At 43.4% G+C, this 24,187-nt stretch overlaps 1 long non-coding RNA gene across 1 annotated transcript; it reads right to left on the bottom strand.

Annotated features, from left to right (window-relative positions):
* Positions 1-22,570: 22,570 nt before the first annotated feature.
* Positions 22,571-23,725, bottom strand: LOC125506310 (uncharacterized). The gene is made up of 2 exons (XR_007282627.2): positions 23,121-23,725; positions 22,571-22,930 (listed from the first exon to the last, which is right to left on the bottom strand). It is a non-coding gene; the product is annotated as an uncharacterized LOC125506310 (long non-coding RNA).
* Positions 23,726-24,187: the final 462 nt, after the last annotated feature.

Raw genomic sequence — 24,187 nt, 5'->3', positions numbered from 1 at the left:
ATGCTAAAGCTTTTCTAATGTCAAGTGTCATTTCCTTAGACCATGAGATTGTGCAACTCCCGGATACCGTAGGAGTGCTTTGGGTGTATCAAACGTCACAACGTAACTGGGTGACTATAAAGGTGCACTACAGGTATCTCCAAAACTGTCTGTTGGGTTGGCACGAATCGAGACTGGGATTTGTCACTCCGTGTAAACGGAGAGGTATCTCTGGGCCCACTCGGTAGGACATCATCATAATGTGCACAATGTGGTCAAGGAGTTGATCACGGGATGATGTGTTACGGAACGAGTAAAGAGACTTGCCGGTAACGAGATTGAACAAGGTATCGGGATACCGACGATCGAATCTCGGGCAAGTATCGTACCGATAGACAAAGGGAATTGAATACGGGATTGATTAAGTCCTTGACATCGTGGTTCATCCGATGAGATCATCGTCGAACATGTGGGAGCCAACATGGGTATCCAGATCCCGCTGTTGGTTATTGACCGGAGAACGTCTCGGTCATGTCTGCATGCTTCCCGAACCCGTAGGGTCTACACACTTAAGGTTCGATGACGCTAGGGTTGTAAAGGAAGTTTGTATGTGGTTACCGAATGTTGTTCGGAGTCCCGGATGAGATCCCCGACGTCACGAGGAGTTCCGGAATGGTCCGGAGGTAAAGATTTATATATGGGAAGTCCTGTTTTGGTTTCCGGAAGAGTTTCGGGGTTTATCGGTAATGTACCGGGACCACCGGGAGGGTCCCGGGGGTCCACCAAGTGGGGCCACCAGCCCGGGGGGGGGGCACATGGGCTGTAGGGAGTGTTCCTTGGCCTACATGGGCCAAGGGCACCAGCCCCACTAAGGCCCATGCGCCTAAGAGATGGAGAGGGGGCAAACCCTAATGGGATATGGGCCTTAGGGCCCATATTGGTGCGCCTCCCTCTCCCATCCCCTCTTGGCCGACCCCTTTACTCCCCATCTAGGGCTGCCGCCCCCCTAGGGGTGGGAACCCTAGAGGGGGCGCAGCCCCTCCCCTTCCCTATATATATGAGGCCTAGGGCTGCCCATAACACACGCGATTCGATCTCTCGTTGGTGCAGCCCTGCATCTCTCTCTCCCTCCTCTCCCGTGGTGCTTGGCGAAGCCCTGCAGGATTGCCACGCTCCTCCACCACCACCACGCCGTTGTGCTGCTGCTGGATGGAGTCTTCCTCAACCTCTCCCTCTCTCCTTGCTGGATCAAGGCGTGGGAGACGTCACCGGGCTGTACGTGTGTTGAACGCGGAGGTGCCGTGCGTTCGGCACTTGATCATCGGTGATTTGGATCACGACGAGTACGACTCCATCGACCCCGTTCACTTGAACGCTTCCTCTTAGCGATCTACAAGGGTATGTAGATGCACTCTCCTTCCCCTCGTTGCTGGTCTCTCCATAGATAGATCTTGGTGACACGTAGGAAAATTTTGAATTTCTGCTACGTTCCCCAACAGGAATGACCTGAAACTTCACGCGGCCACTTTTCAGAAAATAAGAAAAATACCTGCAAAAGATGAAGGCCAGGGGGCCCACCACCTCTCCATGAGGGTGGGGGGCGCCCCCCCTACCTCGTGGGCCCCCTATTGCCTCTCCGACTCCAACTCCATATATTGAGTTTCGGAGAGAAAAAATCAAAGAGAAGAAATCATCGCGTTTTACGATACGGAGCTGCCGCCAAGCCCTAAAACCTCTCGGGATGGCTGATCTGGAGTCCATTCGGGGCTATGGAGAGGGGAATCCGTCGCCGTCGTCATCATCAACTATCCTCCATCACCAATTTCATGATGCTCACCGCCATGCGTGAGTAATTCCATCGTAGGCTTGCTGGACGGTGATGGGTTGGATGGGATCTATCATGTAATCAAGTTAGTTTTGTTAGGGTTTGATACCTAGTGTCCACTATGTTCTGAGATTGATGTTGCTATGACTTTGCTATGCTTAATGCTTATCACTAGGGCCCGAGTGCCATGATTTCAGATCTGAACCTATTATGTTTTCATCAATATATGAGTGTTCTTGATCCTATCTTGCAAGTCTATAGTCACCTATTATGTGTTATGATCCGTCAACCCCGAAGTGACAATAATCGGGATACTTACCGGTGATAACCGTAGTTTGAGGAGTTCATGTATTCACTATGTGTTAATGCTTTGTTCCGGTTCTCTATTAAAAGGATGCCTTAATATCCCTTAGTTTCCGTAAGGACCCCGCTGCCACGGGAGGGTAGGACAAAAGATGTTATGCAAGTTCTTTTCCATAAGCACGTATGACTATATTCGAAATACATGCCTACATTATATTAATGAACTGGAGCTAGTTCTGTGTCACCCTAGGTTATGATTGTTACATGATGAACCGCATCCGGCATAATTTTCCATCATCGATCCATTGCCTACGAGCTTTCCATATAATGTTCTTCGATTATTTACTTTTCCGTTGCTATTGCTATCATCACTACAAAATACCAAAAACATTACTTTTAATACTGTTACCTTTTGTTACCGTTATCATTACTATCATATTACTTTGCTACTAAACACTTTGCTGCAGATATTAAGTTTCCAGGTGTGGTTGAATTGACAACTCAGCTGCTAATACTTGAGAATATTCTTTGGCTCCCCTTGTGTCGAATCAATAAATTTGGGTTGAATACTCTACCCTCGAAAACTATTGCGATCCCCTATACTTGTGGGTTATCAAGACTATTTTCTGGCGCCGTTGCCGGGGAGCATAGCTCTATTCTTTGAGTCACTTGGGATTTATATCTGCTTATCATTATGAAGAACTTGAAAGATCCAAGAACCAAGATTTATCCCTCAACTACGAGGGAAGGTAAGGAACTGCCATCTAGCTCTGCACTTGATTCACCTTCTGTTTTGAGTAAGCTTGCGACACCTACACCTGCTTCTACTATTCGTTCTGATATGTCGCATGTTATTGATGATGCCACTTCTGCTATGCATGATACTTATGATGAAACTATTACTATGCTTGATACTACTGTGCCACTTAGTGATTTTCTTGATGAACAACTTGCTAGAGCTAGAGAAATTGAAAATATTGAATCTGATGATACTGATGAAAGTGATGATGAAGAATCACATGTTATTCCTAAGGGTTATGTTTTTGATCAAGAAGCTTCTTTAGCTATTTTAGCTTGCAAAAATAGAAATGAACTCAAAAGGTTATTAGCTAAATGGAATAAGCAATCTCTAAATGCTAGAATGAAACCTGACCCTGCTTTTGCTACTTCACCTATCTTTGTTACTGATAAGGATTATGAATTCTGTGTTGATCCTGATATAATTACTTTGGTTGAATCTGATCCTTTTCATGGTTATGAATCTGAAACTGTTGTGGCACATCTTACTAAACTGAATGGTATAGCCACCCTATTCACTAAAGATGAGAGAAGTCGTTACTTTTATATCCTTAAATATTTCCGTTCTCATTAAAGGGTGATGCTAAGATATGGTTTAATTCTCTTGATCCTGGTTGTGTGCGTAGTCCCTAGGATATGATTTATTACTTCTCTGCTAAATATTTCCTTGCTCATAAGAAACAAGCTGCTTTAAGGGATATATATAATTTTGTGCAAATTGAAGAAGAGAGTCTCCCACAAGCTTGGGGGAGGCTTCTCCAATTACTTAATCCTTTGCATGATCATCCTCTTAAGAAAAATGAAATACTTGATATCTTTTATAATGGACTAACTGATGCCTCCAGAGATTACCTGGTAGTTGTGCTGGTTCTATTTTCAGGGAAAGAACACCAGATGAAGCTGAAATTCTATTGAATAATATGTTGACAAATGAAAAAAATTGGACACCTCCGGAGCCAATTCCTGAGCCTATTCCTGAACCAACTACGAAGAAGAGGGGTATTCTATTTCTCAGTCCTGAAGATATGCAAGAGGCAAAGAAATCTATTAAAGAAAAAGGTATTAAAGCTGAAGATGTTAAGAATTTACCTCCTATTGAAGAAATACACGGTCTTAATTTATTGCCTGTTGAAGAAACATATAATCCAAATCCTTCTCCTATTGAAGAAACTCATGGTCTTGATAACCCGACACAGGTAGTAAAGGTAAATTCTCTCTACAGATATGAGAAAGATGAAATCCCATTTACTAAATTTGCTAGCCCATGCTTAGATGAGTTTGATAAATTTATGGCTAAGCGAGAAAATTTTAATGCTTATTTTGGTAGACAGTTGAAATACAATTCAAATATGCTTGAACACTTGGGTGATTATATGGCTAATGTCAAAGGTGAACTTAAACTTATTAGTAAACATGCTTCTATGGTTACCACTCAAGTAGAACAAGTACTTAAAGCTCAAAATGATTTGCTCAATGAATTGAATAATAAGAATAATGATCATGTTGTAAGAGTTATCACTAGAGGTGGTAAAATGACTCAGGAACCTTTGTATCCCGAAGGCCATCCTAAAAGAATTGAGCAAGATTCTCAGAGAAATAATATAGATGCACCTAGTTCTTCTAAAAAGAAGAAAAAGAAAAATGATAGGACTTTGCATGCTTCTAGTGATCCTATTGTTGAAACACCTGTGAATCCAAATGATATTTCTATTTCTGATGCTGAAACACAATCTGGTAATGAACCTGAAACTAGTGATAATGTTAATGATAATGTTCATAATGATGCTCAATCTAGTAATGATAATGACAAAGAAATTGAACCTGCTGTTGATCTTGATAAGCCACAATCAAAGAATCAACGTTATGATAAGAAAGACTTTGTTGCTAGGAAACATGGTAAAGAAAGAGAGCCTTGGGTTTAGAAACCCATGCCTTTTCCTCCCAGACCATCCAAGAAAAAGGATGATGAGGATTTTGAGTGCTTTGCTGAAATGATTAGACCTATCTTTTTGCGTATGTGATTAACTGATATGCTCAAAACCAATCCTTATGCTAAGTATATGAAAGGTATTATTACAAATAAAAGAAAGATACCGGAAGATGAAATTTCCACCAATGTTGCTAATTATACTTTTAAGGGTGGAATACCAAAGAAAGTTGGAGATCCAGGAGTACCCACTATACCATGCTCTATTAAAAGAAACTATGTTAAAACTGCTTTATGTGATCTTGGAGCCGGTGTTAGTGTTATGCCTCTCTCTTTATATCGTAGACTTGATTTGAATAAGTTGACCCCTACTGAAATATCTTTGCAAATGGCTGATAAATCAACTACTATACCTGTCGGTATTTGTGAGGATGTGCCTGTTGTAGTTGCAAACGTCACTATTTTAACGGACTTTGTTATTCTTGATATTCCCGAGTACGATAGTATGTCTATTATTCTTGGAAGACCCTTTTTGAATACTGCAGGGGCTGTTATTGATTGCACTAAAGGCAATGTCACTTTTCATGTTAATGGTAATGAGCATACGGTACACTTTCCGAGGAAACAACCTCAAGTTCATAGTATCAACTCTATTGGAAAAATTCCATCGATTATATTTGGAGGTTTTGAATTTCCTCTTCCTACTGTCAAGAAGAAATATGATATTCTTATTATTGGGGATGTGCATATCCTCGTTGAGGTAACATAGTGTTATTTGAAATTTCTCCGGTTCCATGTTATTCGGAATGAGTTCGTTAACAAGACTTCATAAACCTTGTTAGTGGATTCCTTTTGATGATCATGAGATGGATGAAACTAGAAGGCACAACCTTCTTGATACGTCTCCAACGTATCTATAATTTTTGATTGCTCCATGCTATATTATCTACTGTTTTGGACTATATTGGGCTTTATTTTCCACTTTTATATTATTTTTGGGACTAACCTATTAACCGGAGTCCCAGCCCGGAATTGCTGTTTTTTGCCTATTTCAGTGTTTAGAAGAAACGGAATATCAAACGGAGTTCAAACGGAATAAAATCTTCGGGAACGTGATTTTCTCACCGAACGTGATCCAGGAGACTTGGACCCTGCTCCAAGGAACAAAAGAGGCGGTCACGAGGGTGGGGGGCGCGCCCCCTGCCTCGTGGGCCCCTCGTTGCTCCTCCGGCGTACTTCTTCCTCCTATATATACACATGTACCCCCAAACGATCAGAACAGGAGCCAAAAACCTAATTCCACCGCCACAAGTTTCTGTATCCACGAGATCCCATCTTGGGGCCTGTTCCGGAGCTCCGCCGGAAGAGGGCCGTCATCACGGAGGGCTTCTACATCATCATAGCCTCTCCGATGAAGTGTGAGTAGTTTACCTCAGACCTTTGGGTCCATAGTTAGTAGCTAGATGGCTTCTTCTCTCTCTTTGAATCTCAATACAAAGTTCTCCCCCTCTCTCATGGGGATCTATTCAATGTAATCTTCTTTTTGCGGTGTGTTTGTTGAGACCGATGAATTGTGGGTTTATGATCAAGTCTATCTATGAATAATATTTGAATCTTCTCTGAATTCTTTTATGTATGATTGGTTATCTTTGCAAGTCTCTTTGAATTATCCGTTTGGTTTGGCCAACTAGATTGGTAGTTCTTGCCATGGGAGAAGTGCTTTGCTTTGGGTTCAATCTTGCGGTGTCCTTACCCAATGACAGAAGGGGCAGCAAGGCACGTATTGTATTGTTGCTATCGAGGATAACAAGATGGGGTTTATTTCATATTGCATGAATTTATCTCTCTACATCATGTCATCTTGCTTAAGGCGTTACACTGTTTTTAACTTAATACTCTAGATGCATGCTGGATAGCGGTCGATGAGTGGAGTAATAGTAGTAGATGCAGAATCGTTTCGGTCTACTTGTCACGGACGTGATGCCTATATACATGATCATGCCTAGATATTCTCATAATTATGCACAATTCTATCAATTGCTCAACAATAATTTATTCACCCACCGTAGAATACTTATGCTCTTGAGAGAAGCCACTAGTGAAACCTATGGCCCCTGGGTCTATTCTCATCATATCAATCTCCATCACTTTTATATTGTTTTGCTATTTACTTTGCCTTTACTTTTTTACTTTGCATCTTTATATCAAAAATACCAAAAAAATATTCTATCTATCAGATCTCACTCTCATAAGTGACCGTGAAGGGCTTGACAACCCCTAATTGCGTTGGTTGCGAGTAGCTATCGCTTTGTGCGGGTACGAGGGACTTGAGCGTGGGCTCCTACTGGATTGATACCTTGGTTCTCAAAAACTGAGGGAAATACTTATGCTACTCTACTGCATCACCCCTTCCTCTTCGGGGAAAACCAACGCAAGCTCAAGACGTAGCAAGAAGGATTTCTGGCGCCGTTGCCGGGGAGGTTCGCGCAAGTCAAGATTTGACTCCCGACAACGAGCCATTTCTGGCGCCGTTGTCGGGGAGTCTACGCAAAAAGTCAACATACCAAGTACCCATCACAATCCTTATCTCTCGCATTACATTATTTGCCATTTGCCTCTCGTTTTCCTCTCCCCCAATTCACCCTTGCTGTTTTATTTGCCCTCTCTCTCTATCCTCCCTCTCTGTTTGCCTTTGTTCCCTCGCCATGTCAGAACCAAAAAGAGTTGGGGGTTTTCTCCCAAGTTCTAGTGCTTTAGACAATCCTGCTATCTTATCTAAACTTATAAATCAGAATGCTATAGAACAACTTGCCGGAGTTATCAATGAGAACCTTAGTAATTTTGATGAAGATGATCTAGAATTTTCTGTTATTTACTTGATGAATCTTTGAAAGATGCTTGGGATAGGCTGTTAAGGATTCGGGCTAGCTATGTACCCCAATATCAAATTGAGGTTTACTTAAAAAGCTTTTATGTTGGGCTGCCCGCTTCGTTCAAACAAGTTTTAGATTCTATTTTCGAGGGGTTTTTCTCGAAGGGGACCCCATAGATACCTATGAGAGGATGAAAACTATATTTGGGCACCCCATTAATGAGAAAACTGAAATCACATCTCTCTTGCTCTCTTATCAAAACGAATCTATTAAAGAGATAAAAGCTAGCCTAGATGCCAATTTCCGCAACATTCTTAATCTTTCTTCTACAATTAATGGACATGTACTCTGTCAAAATAGAAAGATTAATTCCATAGATAACAAGTTTACTCTCTTTTCCCCTAAAACCAAAGATGGCAATACCTAGATCTATTCTTGCTTGTTATGCCTAGCTAGGGGCGTTAAACGATAGCGCTTGTTGGGAGGCAACCCAATTTTATTTTTTCCTTGTTATTTGATCCTGTTTAATAATAAATAAATTATTTAGCCTCTGTTTAGGTTGTGTTTTTTGTGTTTAATTAGTGTTTGTGCCAAGTAGAACCGTTGGGAAGACTTGGGGAAAGTCTTGTTGAACTTGCTGTAAAAAACAGAAACTTTAGCGCTCACGAGAACTGCTGTCATTTTTATTTGAAGAGTGATATTTAGTTAATTCTTTTTGCAGATGATTAATAGATAAATTCCTCACGTCCATAAATTTATTTTAGAATTTTTGGGGTTCCAGATCTTGCGCTAGCTACAGATTACTACAGACTGTTCTGTTTTTGACAGATTCTGTTTTTCGTGTGTTGTTTGCTTATTTTGATGAATCTATGGCTAGTAAAGTAGTTTATAATCCATAGAGAAGTTGGAATACAGTAGGTTTAACACCAATATAAATAAAGAATGAGTTCATTACAGTACCTTGAAGTGGTCTTTTGTTTCCTTTCGCTAACGGAGCTCACGAGTTTTCTGTTTTGAGTTTTGTGTTGTGAAGTTTTCAAGTTTTGGGTGAATTCTTTTGATGGATCATGGAACAAGGAGTGGAAATAGCCTAAGCTTGGGGATGCCCATGGCACCCCCAAGATAATCCAAGGACACCAAAAAGTCAAAGCTTGGTGATGCCCCGGAAGGCATCCCCTCTTTTCATCCACTTCCATCGGTAATTTACTTGGAGCTATATTTTTATTCACCAACATGATATGTGTTTTGCTTGGAGCGTCTTATATTATTTGTGTCTTTGTGTCTTAGTATTCCAAAATCATCCTTGCTGTACACACCTTTTGAGAGAGCCATACATGAATTAAAATTTGATAGAATGCTCTATGTCACTTATATCTTTTGAGCTAGATAATTTTGCTCTATGTGCTTCACTTATATCTTTTGAGCGTTATAATTTTGCTCTATGTGCTTCACTTAGATCTTTTAGAGCACGGTGGTGGATTCGTTTTAAAGAAACTATTGATCTCTCATGCCTCACTTAAATTATTTTGAGAGTCTCTTACTAGCATGGTAATTTGCTTAATAATAATATGCTTGGTATTCAAGATTTGCGAAACTTTCTTTTGTGTGTGTTGAATACTAAGAAAAGATTGAAGCATGATAATTGTTTTGAGATATGGAGGTGATAATATTAAAGTCATGCTAGTTGAGTAGTTGTGAATTTAAAGAATACTTGTGTTAGAGTTTGTGATTCCCGTAGCATGCACGTATGGTGAACCGTTATGTAACGAAGTCGGAGCATGATTTTCAGAATTTTTCAGAGGAAGAAATATGCTTAGGAAAATGTTCCAAGGTGGTTCTGCAAGGAAGCAAGGACCCAGGATTGCAATGCATGATGCTGATGACGAGCCACCAAGAGACGCTCCAGTGCGTCCTTGTGAATGGCCTTCTGAGAACTTTATGGATCGAGCGGGAATCAAAGAAGAATTTAACGCATATTTGCGTAACGCTGATCTTGTGAGCTTCGAGGAAGAGAAGTGCAGCCAGTATCACAACCTCACCAGTACCTTTGTGAAGAGGTTTGAATTTTCAACTTCACGTAATTCTCCAACTGTCATGTTTGATCTTTATGAAAATTCTTACACTATGGACTTAGATGATTTTACCACTGCTTGCAAACTTCCACAATGGGGTAGTATAAGGGACCCTCACAAATCCGAATTTAGAGATTTTCTTGCTAGTATAACTGTGGGGGAATCTAGAGATATAACACAAGCCACCATAGGGAGCATTCACTTTCCTGCTATACATTATTTTGCTCTCTTTATAGGTAGATGCATTAATGGTAAAGATGAGGCATGTCACATGTGTGTCCCTGACCTCAGTATTCTTCGGAGTGCTGTGTTAGGAGACAAATCTTATAATTTGGGAGCCATTGTTGCACGTAGGTTGCATCTTAATAGATTTAATGGAGATTTCTTTGGTGGGATTTATGCAACCCGTGTAGCTAATTTTCTTGGTATAGCCATACGCGAAGATGATATTGAATTACCTCCTGCTTATCTAGATTTTAATGCTATGGTTCACCACCAGTTTGTCGAGAGGAATGAATCACCTCTCCAGTATCAACTAATCTTTGACAGACGCCGTGCTGTCCATATTACTCTCCCTGCTCCTGCCTTCTTTGATTATCAGGCAAAAGGAAGATATACCATTACCAGAGAGGAGGCAGAGTGAGTACGAGAGGAGAGCAGAGGTTGCTCGTCGCCACGCTGCAGCTCAGCAGGCGATAGCCGCTGCATCTCAGTACGACCCCAACTACTATTATGGATATCCGCCAGGCCAGCCGTGGCCATAGACCAACTTAGGCCAAAATCCTAAGCTTGGGGGAGTACGTATTTTCCACCGACATTACATTTATGTTCACACACTCATTGCTAGATGTCGATGCTCATACTTTTTCATTGTATCATCCATGCTAGTTTATTTTCCTTTTTATGCTTTCTTCTTCTGTGTTTAATTAACCTTAAGAAAAACCAAAAACAATTAGTTGTAGCTTTTAGTTAGTTTAATTTCCATGCTTGTAGTAGTAATTAAAAAGAAAACCCCAAAAGATTTCCTGTTCTTCGTTTGCTTGTTGGGAGCTTTCCCGTGTAAATAGTTCTATTTCTTTTCTTTTCTTTGGGGGTCGATAGGAGAAGACCATAATTAAATTATTGAATTGGCTCTTATATGCATATTTGTTTATCTGACAAAAGAGCCCATATTGCCTTGTCTTCTCCTGTTTATTGAATGCCTGCAGATTCCAGCTTAGTCCAATGCACATGCACTATTATTATTATTCACATTGTTCGGTCGTGCAAGTGAAAGGCAATTATGATGATATATGATGGACTGACTGAGATGAGAAAAGCTGGTATGAGCTCGACCTCTTTTGTTTTTGTAAATATGATTAGTTCATCGTTCCTGATTCAGCCTATTATGAATAAACATGTTTGCAATGACAACTAGAGATCATAGTTTCTTGTGCCATGCTTAATTAGCTATGAGTTATAATTGTTTACCTTGTGTGCCAACATGCTATTGAGATAGTTATGATGTGGTATGATAGGGTGGTATCCTCCTCTGAATGATTTAAGTGACTTGACTTGGCGCATGTTCACGCATGTAGTTGAAACAAAATCAACATAGCCTTCATGATATTTATGTTCATGGTGGATTATATCCTACTCTTGCTTGCCTTCAGTGTTGATTAATTTTAATGCATGTTCATGACTGTTGTCGCTCTCTAGCTGGTCGCTTCCCAGTATTTTGCTAGCCTTCACTTGTACTAAGCGGGAATACTGCTTGTGCATTCAATCCCTTAAACCCCAAAGTTATTCCACATGAGTCCACTATACCTACCTATATATGGTATCTACCTGTCATTCCAAGTAAATTTGTATGTGCCAAACTCTAAACCTTCAAATAATTATCATGTTTTGTATGCTCGAATAGCTCATGTATCAACTAGGGCTGTCTGTATCTTCCATGTTAGGCAGGTTATTCTCAAGAGGAGTGGACTCCGCTCCTCACTCACGAGATAAATGGCTGGTCACCGGGATGCCCAGTCTCATGCTTTATGCAAACTAAATCAGAATAATTGCAAACAAAGCTTCCCCTGGGACTCTTGTTAGTTGGAGGCACTTGTTGTTTCGAGCAAGCCATGGATTGATGCTTGTTGGTGGAAGGGGGAGTATAAACTTTACCATTCTGTTTGGGAACCGCCTATAATGTGTGTAGCATGGAAGATATCGCCATCTCTTGGTTGTTATGTTGACAATGAAAGTATACCGCTCAAAATATTATTCACCTTTATTTTAAAACCGAGCTCTGGCTCCTCTACAAATCCCCGCTTCCCTCTGCGAAGGGCTTATCTATTTACTTTTATGCTGAGTCATCATCCTCTTATTAAAAAGCACCAGTTGGAGAGCACCGCTGTCATTTGCATTCATTATTGTTAGTTTACATTGAGTATGACTTGACTGGATCTCTTTTACCATGAATTACAATGTCTAGTCAGTCCTTGGTATTTAAAGGTGCTCTGCATTTATGTTTTGTGGTCTCAGAAAGGGCTAGCGAGATACCATCTTGTTATATCATATTATGATTGTTTTGAGAAAATGTTGTCATCTGAGATTTATTATTATGGCTCGCTAGTTGATTATGCTATTGATATGAGTAAACATGAGACCTATGCGTTATTGCGAATGTGGTTAGTTATAATCTTTGCTGAAAACTTGAATGTTGGCTTTACATATTTACAACAACAAGAGCAAACAGAGTTTGTAAAAGTTTTTCTTTATCACTTTCAGTTTGTCAACTGAATTGCTTGAGGACAAGCAAAGGTTTAAGCTTGGGGGAGTTGATACGTCTCCATCGTATCTACTTTTCCAAACACTTTTGCCCTTGTTTTGGACTATAACTTGCATGATTTGAATGGAACTAACCCGGACTGACGCTGTTTTCAGCAGAATTACCATGGTGTTATTTATGTGCAGGAACAAACGTTCTCGGAATGACCTGAAACTTCACGGAGCCACTTTTCAGAAAATAAGAAAAATACCTGCAAAAGATGAAGGTCAGGGGGCCCACCACCTCTCCACGGGGGTGGAGGGCGCGCCCCCCTACCTCGTGGGCCCCCTGTTGCCTCTCCGACTCCAACTCCAACTCCATATATTGAGTTTCGGGGAGAAAAAAACCAGAGAGAAGAAATCATCGCATTTTACGATATGGAGCCGCCGCCAAGCCCTAAAACCTCTCGAGAGGGCTGATCTGGAGTCTGTTCGGGGCTCCGGAGAGGGGAATCCGTCGCCATCGTCATCATCAACCATCCTCCATCACCAATTTCATGATGCTCACCGCCGTGCATGAGTAATTCCATCGTAGGCTTGTTGGACGGTGATGGGTTGGATGGGATCTATCATGTAATCGAGTTAGTTTTGTTAGGTTTTGATCCCTAGTGTCCACTATGTTCTGAGATTGATGTTGCTATGACTTTGCTATGCTTAATGCTTCTCACTAGGGCCCGAGTGCCATGATTTCAGATCTGAACCTATTATGTTTTCATCAATATATGAGTGTTCTTGATCCTATCTTGCAACTCTATAGTCACCTATTATGTGTTATGATCTATTAACCCCGAAGTGACAATAATCGGGATACTTACCGGTGATGACCGTTGAGGGAGTCCTGGATTAGGGGGGTATCCGGACAGCCGGACTATATCCTTTGGCCGGACTGTTGGACTATGAAGATACAAGATTGGAGACTTCGTCCCGTGTCTGGATGGGACTCTCCTTGGCGTGGAAGGCAAGCTAGGCAATACGGATATGTATATCTCCTCCTTTGTAACCGACCTTGTGTAACCCTAGCCCCCCTCCAGTGTCTATATAAACCGGAGGGTTTTAGTCCGTAGGACAACATACAATCATACCATAGGCTAGCTTCTAGGGTTTAGCCTCTCTGATCTCGTGGTAGATCTACTCTTGTACTACTCATATTATCAAGAATAATCAAGTAGGACGTAGGGTTTTACCTCCATCAAGAGGGCCCGAACCTGGGTAAAACATCGTGTCCCCTGCCTCCTGTTACCATCCGCCTAGACGCAAAGTTCGGGACCCCCTACCCAAGATCCGCTGGTTTTGACACCGACATTAGTGCTTTCATTGAGAGTTCCTCTGTGTTGTCACCGTTAGGCTTGATGGCTCCTTCGATCATCGATAGCGATGCATTCCAGGGTGAGACTTTTCTCCCGAACAGATCTTTGTATTCGGCAGCTTCGCACTGCGGGCCAACTCGCTTGGCCGTCTGGAGCAGATTGAGAGTTACGCCCCTGGCCACCAGGTCTGGTTTGGAAGCTTAAACTACACGTCCGACATCCGCGGAGAATTGATCTTCGACGGATTCGAGCCCCTGCTGAGTGCGTCGCATGGTCATGATGAGCATGATTTAGCTCTACCATCGGACAGTGTTCAGGAGACCGCACCGGCAATCGCTCCGACCCTCAATTCGGAGCCAATTGCACCATCCATGGATGGGTGGATAGACCCCGCCACTGAGGCCGTATTCTCAGCGGCGATCGAGCCGAGTATCGACCTTACCCTTCATGGGAGCCGTGACGCCGAACTGCCGGATTCTTCCCCGGCAATGGACCCCGAACCGCCTGCGCCCGTGCCTATCGAATCCGACTGGGCACCGATCATGGAGTTCACCTCCGCGGATATCTTTCAGCACTCGCCTTTCGGCGACATACTGAACTCATTAAGGTCTCTCTCCCTGTCAGGAGAGTCCTGGACGAACTATGTTCGGCAGGATTGGGATGCGGATGATGAAGAAATTCGCCGCCCACCCACCACCCACTTAGTAGCCACTGTCGACAATTTGACCGACATGCTCGACTTCGACTCCGAAGACATCGACGGTATGGACGATGATGCGGGAGACAAAGAGGAACCACTGCCCACAGGGCATTGGACAGCCACCTCATCATATGATATATACATGGTGGACACACCCAAAGAAGGCAATGGCGACGAGACAGTGGAGGATGACCCCTCCAAGAAGCAACCCAAGCGCCAGCGTCAGCGGCGCCGCTCTAAGTCTCGCCAAAGCAAAAGCGGTGACACCGGCACAGGAGATAATAGCAATCCGGACAGTGCCGAAGACGACAACAATCCCCTCCAGCAAGATTTAGAGCAGGAGGATGGAGAAGCCAGCCCTCCCGAGAGAGCGGCAGATGGAGAGGCGGAGGATGATAATTACATGCCTCCCTCTGAAGATGAGGCAAGCCTCGATGACGATGAATTTGTCGTGCCGGAGGATCCCGTCGAGCAAGAGCGCTTCAAGTGCCGGCTTATAGCCACGGCAAATAGCCTTAAGAAAAAGCAGCAGCAGCTTCAAGCTGATCAAGATTTGCTAGTTGACAGATGGACTAAAGTCCTTGCAGCCGAAGAATATGAACTCGAACGCCCCTCCAAGAGTTACCCAAAGCGCAGGTTGCTACCCCGACTGGAGGAGGAAGCATTAAAACCTACATCTCCAGCGTATGACGCGGCTGATCGGCCACCTCGTGGCCGCGACAGAGAGGCATTTCAGCCAAAAGCTCAGCCCGCACCCCGACGCCACTCAAATAAAAATGTCAAGGCGCGGGGAAATACGCTAGACCTGTGAGACGTATTGGAGGACAAAGCAAAACACGCAAAATCGATCAACAGATCACGAGGGCGCTGAAGGAAATATGCCGTAGAGGCAATAATAAAGTTATTATTTATTTCCTTATATCATGATAAATGTTTATTATTCATGCTAGAATTGTATTAACCGGAAACATAATACATGTGTGAATACATAGACAAACAGAGTGTCACTAGTATGCCTCTACTTGACTAGCTCGTTGATCAAAGATGGTTATGTTTCCTAACCATAGACATGAGTTGTCATTTGATTAACGGGATCACATCATTAGGAGAATGATGTGATTGACTTGACCCATTCCGTTAGCATAGCACTTGATCGTTTAGTTTGTTGCTATTGCTTTCTTCATGACTTATACATGTTCCTATGACTATGAGATTATGCAACTCCCGTTTACCGGAGGAACACTTTGTGTGCTACCAAACATCACAACATAACTGGGTGATTATAAAGGTGCTCTACAGGTGTCTCCGAAGGTACTTGTTGGGTTGGCGTATTTCGAGATTAGGATTTGTCACTCCGATTGTCGGAGAGGTATCTCTGGGCCCTCTTGGTAATGCACATCACTTAAGCCTTGCAAGCATTGCAACCAATGAGTTAGTTGCAAGATGATGTATTACGGAACGAGTAAAGAGACTTGCCGGTAACGAGATTGAACTAGGTATTGAGATAACGATGATCGAATCTCGGGCAAGTAACATACCGATGATAAAGGGAACAACGTATGTTGTTATGCGGTCTGACCGATAAAGATCTTCGTAGAATATGTAGGAGCCAATATGAGCATCCAGGTTCCGCTATTGGTTATTGACCGGAGACGTGTCTCGGTCATGTCTACATTGTTCTCGAACCCATAGGGTCTGCACGCTTAACGTTACGATGACAGTTTCATTATGAGTTTATATATCTTGATGTACCGAAGGTTGTTCGGTGTCCCGGATGTGATCACGGACTTGACGAGGAGTCTCGAAATGGTTGAGACATAAAGATCGATATATTGGACGACTATATTTGGACACCGGAAAGGTTCCGGGTAAGATTGGGACAATACCGGATCACCGAGAGGTTATCAGAACCCCTCGGGAGGTATATGGGCCTTATTGGGCCTTAGTGGAAAGGAGCAAGGGAGGGAGCCCCCCCCCAAGCCCAATCCAAATTGGGAAGGGGGCCGGCCCCCCTTTCCTTCCTCCCTCCTTCCTCTTCCTTCCCTCTCCTACTCCTAATAGGAAAAGGGGAGTCCTACTCCCGGTGGGAGTTGGACTCCCCCCTTGGGCGCGCCACCCTCCTTGGCCGGCCCCCTCCTCCACTCCTTTATATACGGGGGCAGGGGGGCACCCCAGAGATACAACAATTGATCATTGATCTCTTAGCCGTGTGCGGTGCCCCCCTCCACCATAATCCTCGATAATATTGTAGCGGTGCTTAGGCGAAGCCCTGCGACGGTAGAACATCAAGATCGTCACCATGCCATTGTGCTGACGGAACTCATCCCCGACACTTCGCTGGATCGGAGTCCGGGGATCGTCATCGAGCTGAACGTGTGCAAAAACTCGGAGGTTCCGTAGTTTCGGTGCTTGATTGGTCGGGCCGTGAAGACGTACGACTACATCAACCACGTTGTTATAACGCCTTCGCTTCCAGTCTACGAGGGTACGTAGACAACACTCTCCCCTCTCGTTGCTGTGCATCACCATGATCTTGCGTGTGCGTAGGAATTTTTTTGAAATTCCTACGTTCCCCAACAGGCGCGCCACTACGTGAGACGATAACCGTCACGCCGGATACAGTAAAAGTAAATCCGGCCGGGCCGAACACAGCGGACAAGACTCATTCGAGCTGCGTCGAGGCATAGCCCATTACAGAGGCGCCGCACACCCCATATGCTTCACAGACGAAGTAATGGATCATCAAATCCCAGAAGGTTTCAAACCTATAAATATCGAATCATACGACGGTACAACAGATCCTGCGGTATGGATCGAGGACTTCCTCCTGCACATCCACATGGCCCACGGTGACGATCTACACGCCATCAAATACCTCCCACTCAAACTCAAAGGACCAGCTCGGCATTGGCTTAATAGCCTGCCAGCAGAATCCATTGGCTGTTGGGAAGATCTGGAAGCCGCATTCCTCGACAACTTCCAGGGCACTTATGTGCAACCACTAGATGCCGATGACTTGAGCCACATAATTCAGCAGCCAGAGGAATCAGCCAGGCAATTCTGGACGCGGTTCCTGACAAAGAAAAATCAAATCGTCGACTGTCCGGATGCAGAGGCCCTAGCAGCTTTTAAGCACAACATCCGCGACAAGTGGCTCGCCTGGCACCTTGGCCAGGAAAAGCCGAAATCTATGGCAGCCCTCACGACACTCATGACCCGCTTTTGCGCGGGAGAAGACAGCTGGCTGGCTCACAGCAATAACATATCAAAGAACCACGGTACTTCAGATACCAAGGATAGCAATGGCAGGTCACGTCGCAACAAACATAAGCGCCACGTCAATAACGACAATACCGAAGATACGACAGTCAATGCTGGATTCAGAGGCTCTAAACCCGGTCAGCGGAAAAAGCCATTCAAAAGAAGCATTCCGAGCCCGTCCAGTTTGGACCATATACTCGATCGCTCGTGCCAAATACATGGCACCCCCGACGAGCCAGCCAACCACACCAATAGGGAATGTTGGGTGTTCAAGCAGGCCGGCAAGTTAAACACCAAAAACAAAGATAAGGGTCACATAGCGCTGACGAGGAGGAGCCCCGGCCGCCGAACACCGGAGGACAGAAAAGGTTCCCCCCACAAGTGCAGACGGTGAACATGATATACGCAACCCACATCCCCAAGAGGGAGCGGAAGCGTGCGTTAAGGGATGTATATGCGTTGGAGCCAGTCGCCCCAAAGTTCAACCCATGGTCCTCTTGTCCGATCACCTTCGATCGCAGGGACCATCCCACTAGTATCCGTCATGGTGGATTCGCCGCACTGGTCCTAGACCCAATCATCGATGGATTTCACCTCACTCGAGTCCTTATGGACGGCGGCAACAGCCTGAACCTGCTTTATCAGGACACAGTGCGCAAAATGGGTATAGACCCCTGAAGGATCAAACCCACAAAAACGACCTTCAAAGGTGTCATACCAGGTGTAGAGTCCCATTGCACAGGCTCAGTCACACTGGAAGTGGTCTTTGGATCCCCGAATAACTTCCGAAGTGAGGAGTTAATCTTCGATATAGTCCCGTTCCGCAGTGGCTATCATGCACTGCTCGGGCAAACCGCATTTGCGAGATTCAACGCGGTACCGCACTATGCATATCTCAAGCTCAAGATGCCAGGACCTCGGGGGGTCATCACAGTCAATGGAAACACAAAGCGCTCTCTCCGCACGGAGGAGCACACTGCGGCCCTCCCAGCAGAAGCGCAAAGCAGCCTCTTAAGGCAATCCACCAGTTCGGCGATTAAAGACCCGAACACCTTCAAGCGCGCCCGGAGTAATCGGCAACAAGACCGCCTGGCACGTTCCGAGCTCGCATAGCAATGCGGCCCCATCCCAGTCCCAGCCAAACGGCGAAATCCGTGCCACGCGTACATAATTACGCATTGAAAGTACCATGGGCATAGATGGGGGGCACGACTACGACACGTCCCAAAACGCGGCTCAACCGCACTAGGGGCTTCCCGCCTTATTATTTTCTCTCTCTTTCAGGACTTTACTCTCTGGAAACCCCGTCTGGCAGTATGTTTGCCGGACACATGATACAACAACCAAGGAGGCAGAAAGCTACATCGCACCATGGAACTCCCAGGTGGTCTCTGATAACGAGTGAAATTCATGCTTTAAACCATTCCTTAGCTTGCCCTTGGAGGGGACATGTCAAATAGTCCTACCTTTTTGCTTATCGCACTAATTGTATCATTCTGCTTCGACGCACCCTTCTTGAATAAACAATGCGCTACTTTTTTATGTTAAAAGTTTTTTCTAATTTTGAATGGTTTAAAAGTAATTTAGAAAACGGTACAAGTTCCACCAAGTTCGTATTTTCGAGCTAATTTTTTAACCGTACGTCCAAATGCAGCAAATGATATGGTGTTGGAAAGCTTGAAGAAATGCGAAACTTTTTTGTATATATTGTTTCTCCTAATTCATTACGGTTTTATGTCAGTTTTGAAAATGGTTAAAAATGTAATTTTGCCATAATTTCTACAAACTCAAATAATATACCGCTGAAAAGATACGGAAAATGCGAAACTTTTTATGTTGATGGTTTTCTCTGATTCCTAGCCGTTTTTAAGTAATTTCAAAAACGGCGAGATCATTCGTTCTGCCTTTATCGCGAAACAGATTCTTCGGAAATGCACTGCGTGAAGAACTTGAACTTCTCAGCATGTCTACTTGAACTTCACTCTGTTTTTCACGTGCTTTTTTTGCTCGTAGATCTCCATCCACTGCTCGTAGCTCTCCATCCACTCACCGGAATTGAGAAAGTGATATACCGATGGAAAGCTGCTGTAAACACGCAACTTTCCCGTGTTGATCACTTTTTCATACTCGCGACGATTTTAAAAGTTTTTCATCTGAAATTCATTCACTATAGTAGTCGAACTTCGTGCTGTTTTCACGTTGAACTTCTGTGACATATTTTTGTTTGTAATTTTCGCATCCATTCGTCAGTGTTACATAAATGATATTCCTTTTGTAGAAAACTCTCTCACAATATATTTTTTAACTTTCTCCGACCGAGAACTTGAACTTACACAAATGATATTCCTGCCGTTTTGAAGTAAATTAGAAAATGGAAAGATCATGATTTCTGCCTTCATCGCGAACGGAAACGCACTGCATGAAGTAGTTGAACTTCTGGAGCATGTCTATTTGAACTTCACTCTGTTTTGACGTGCTGTTTTTGCCCGTAACTCCCAAACCACTTATCAGAATTGAGCAATGATATACCGATGGAAAGCTGTTGAAAACTCGCAACTTTCCTGTGTTGATCAGTTTTTCATAAACGTGATGGTTCAATAGGATTTTTTGAATACACAAAAACATGTTTTAAACAGTATACATAAAACGTTTAAACCATTCATCGGAATATAGCATATAATATACTGTGGGAAAGCTTATGAATAGGAGCATCTTTTTCATGTAGACAGACCTTACAAATTCGTTGTTGTTTGAGAGTAGTTTTAAAAATGACAAAAACAACATCATTTTTGCCTTTTTTACATGTAATTGAAGGTCGGACGCCTCGCACTAGAGTTCTTGAACTTCACTGGGAGGAGCACGCGAACTTCTTGCAACAAACCTTTTAGGCTTTTAATTTTACATTCTTTTTATTCTCACCTGAAACGCATCCCGTGTAGTAGTTGAACTTCCCGTTGTTTTCCCCTTGAACTTCTGTCACGTATTTTTGTTCAACCTCTCTCATAAGAATCTTTGAACTTTCTCGGTCCGAGCACTTGAACTTCTAGCAACAAAACTTTTACCCTTTGCTTTTTCATTCTTTTTTCCATACAAAATGCACATAGTGTAGTACTTGAACTTCTCGCAGTTATCAATCCGAACTTCTCTCAATTACATGAAAATATCTGAGTTTTTTAAAGACATCGAACCGCTTTACCTTTTTATTTGAACTTCATTGTGTATTTTTAGAAATGTCAAAATTGGAGGTTTTAAGAAACATCGAACTTCTTCGTTATTTGGAATTGAACTTATTGGTTTTATTCTTTAGTAACTAGAAAAATCTGATTTTTCAAATAAATATCAAACTTTTCCGCTTTTTCCAATTGAACTTCTTGGTTTTTTATTTTTATTTTTTGAGCTTATAAATCCTAGGGTTTAATATAATTTGAACTTCTCAGTTATTTTAATTCCAACTTCACATATTTTTATTTTTTGAGTAAAGAATTGTGTTCGGTTTTAAAATAAACATCGAATTTGTCTTTTTTCTATTTTTGAACTTCATGGTTTAATCTTTAGTATCGGGGAAAATCCTGGTTTTCATTTATGAATTTCTTCAGTATGCGGTACATGTGAACTTAGGAATTTCTTAAACATGAACTTCGCATGCTATTGAAATTCAAGAAATTACACATAACATTATAAATACACTTCGTGTGCTACATGCACAACCAATACATTACTCTAATACATAAACTCCGTGTGCTACATGAACTTCTAGTGTTTTCTAGAAAAAATAGAAACGATGAAAGTCTTTTTTATGTTTTTTGAACTGCTCTATTTTAAAAAATCGAACTTCTTGTTTTTTATTTAGAAACGGTAAAATAACAGCTTCAAAGTGGTTTGTTATTTTTTGAATTATTGTGTTATTTCATTTGAACTTCTTATGATCTCCCCATCAGAAGATTTGGATTTTCCAATTTTGATGCATCGAACTACTTGGTTATTTTATTTTGAACTTCTTCTTCCCATTCTTTAATAATGAGAAAAAACTAATTTTTGCATAAACATCAAATTGCTCCTTTTTATTCAATTTGGACTCCTTAGGTTTTTAAATTCGAACTTCTGATTTTTTTTCATTAGTAGTGTGAAAAATACGAGTTTTTCTACAATTATCAAATTGCTTTGTTATTTTAATTTGAACTTCTAGGGTTTTTTTCAAAGCAGGAAATACTATTTTTAATAGAAATTTTGATCTGCTCTTTTTTTAATTTGAACTTCTTTGTTTTTTTATTCTTTAGTAGTGGTTAGAAATCCGAGGCTTTAGTAAATATTGAACCGCTCCGTTATATTAATTTGAACTTCTAGTTTTTTTAAAATTAGGTAAATCCTTTTTTATAAACATTTTTTGAATGGTTATGTTATTTTAATTTGAACTTCTTTGTTTTATTTTTTAGTAACATGACAAATACGAGTTCTGTAATATAACATCAAACTTTCCCGTCATCTATGATCATGTGATTTTTTCTGAATGATAGTTTGTGAACACATTTGATGGATGGATTGTGTGTCGAGCTAGTAACTTTTTTTCTTAACATGCAAACCTTTTTTGTGTGGTGATTTTGTGACGGGTTATAGAACTAGTAAACATTATGGTAGTACTTTTTGTTTTTTCCTATGAGATGGAGTTGCAGAACACACAAAAAAACAAGCGTTCAGTTACTTTTCTGGTTGCACACAACAACATCTGGAGAGTAAGAAAGAAGGTCCACGTATGTTTTTCTATGGGGGATTACAACAAGCTAAGCACACAAATACATGACGGGAGCAGCAAGCTCTATTCGAGGTGAAACAGTGTTAATTAAAAAATTGCACAGTTTTTGTGTCCTCTGGCCGTGGCTGTGTTGGGCAGCAGCGGTGCTCCTTCTTGATGTTGATCCACGAGTGATTCAACTAACACGGTCAGGTTGAACTCCATGCTTTTTGAAGTCTGAACTTCATAGGAATTGGGAATGACCCTGGTGGTTGGAGTTACAGTCTTTTTGCTAGCCATATGGTTGAGGAAAGAGAGCAACCCCAGTTGCCGAGAGAGCCCGGATCGCGCCAACATCTGATCCATTTCACCAACACAAAAATGAGATTCTGATCCATTTCACCAACACAAAAATGAGATGAGCTGAGAGCACGGGAGATGCTGAAACTACCAAGTGATGTTCTTGATCCATTTAGCAGGCAAAACAAAGAAGAAACTGAATCAAAAGACAATTTGAACCCTCCAAAAATTGGAGCCAGGACTTCACCAGAGCATGGTGGAAGTGCAGATCTTGGCACTGCAGTGTCGACCGTCCTGGTGGTCAGGTGGTGTGCCATTGAACGGCCCAAGGTGACGACGGTGAACTGCTTGGGCGCTTCGGCTATAGAGCCCCGCCGGGAGGAGGAGGTGGAGGAGGGGCATGGATCCAGGGACGGCGACCCGTCGACGGGTAGGGGATGGCTTGGGGGGTGGCCCGCGTGTGATCCTGCTCAAGACGGTGGCCGCCGATCCGCGTGAGATCCTGCTCGAGAGGGTGGCCGTAAATCCGCGGGTGCGTCGGTGGCTGGCGAGGTTGGATCTTGGCGGCGAGGAACGGCGGCAGCTTCGCCCTGGGGAAGATGGCGATGGCGGCGCGCCGGGGCAGTTGGCAGCGTTGGCCGTGGGAGCAGGCCTGGACCCAACTGCGGGAGAGGAGGCGCGCTGGCCAGGGGGGAGGGGGGAGGCACGCCGACCATTAGGGGAGGAGGCCCGCGGCCGTGGGGGAGGAGGCCTGCCGGTTGGTAGCGGTGGGAGGCGCACCGGAGCAAGGGGCGGCGGCGGAAGGAAGTCTGGTGGCGCGCCAGAGGTCGGTTCAGCGGCACCTCGAGGTAGGTGAAGGCGCCTGGAGGCAGGGGAAGCGGGGGGCGGCGGCGCCGGGAGGCTGGGGAAGCGGGGGCGGCGGCGCCGCGGGCAGGGGAAGCGGGGGGCGGTGGCGAGATCGGGGGTGGTTGGGGATCGAGGGGAAGTGGTGGAAGAGTGGGTGTTGGTTTTTTTTTCGTGCACGGGTTCGGGGAGTTCGTGAACAAGTGCACCGGGCCCTATATAGGGCGTGTGTGATCCAAATAACTATTCTAATCCCAGGATTAGAATAGTGTTGTCCTATATATATATGTTCATTCATGACATTCAACACCCGTACACTCTGGTACGGCCAATACGCCAGGGGCTTAAGCGTACCCCATAATACGGCGTGAAAAGTCCGAACACTTTCGAAAGTGCGGCACCCCGAACTTATAGCATTATATGCATCGGCTCCGAATCATGTCTTGGGTCAATAGTTGGGTTTGCCCGGCT

This window comes from Triticum urartu, chromosome 5A (assembly GCF_056163025.1).
Source record: "Triticum urartu cultivar PI428250 chromosome 5A, HENAU_Tu73, whole genome shotgun sequence".
NCBI lineage: Eukaryota > Viridiplantae > Streptophyta > Magnoliopsida > Poales > Poaceae > Triticum > Triticum urartu.
Note: the sequence above shows the minus strand (reverse complement) of the source record. Positions and strands in the feature narration are given on the sequence as shown.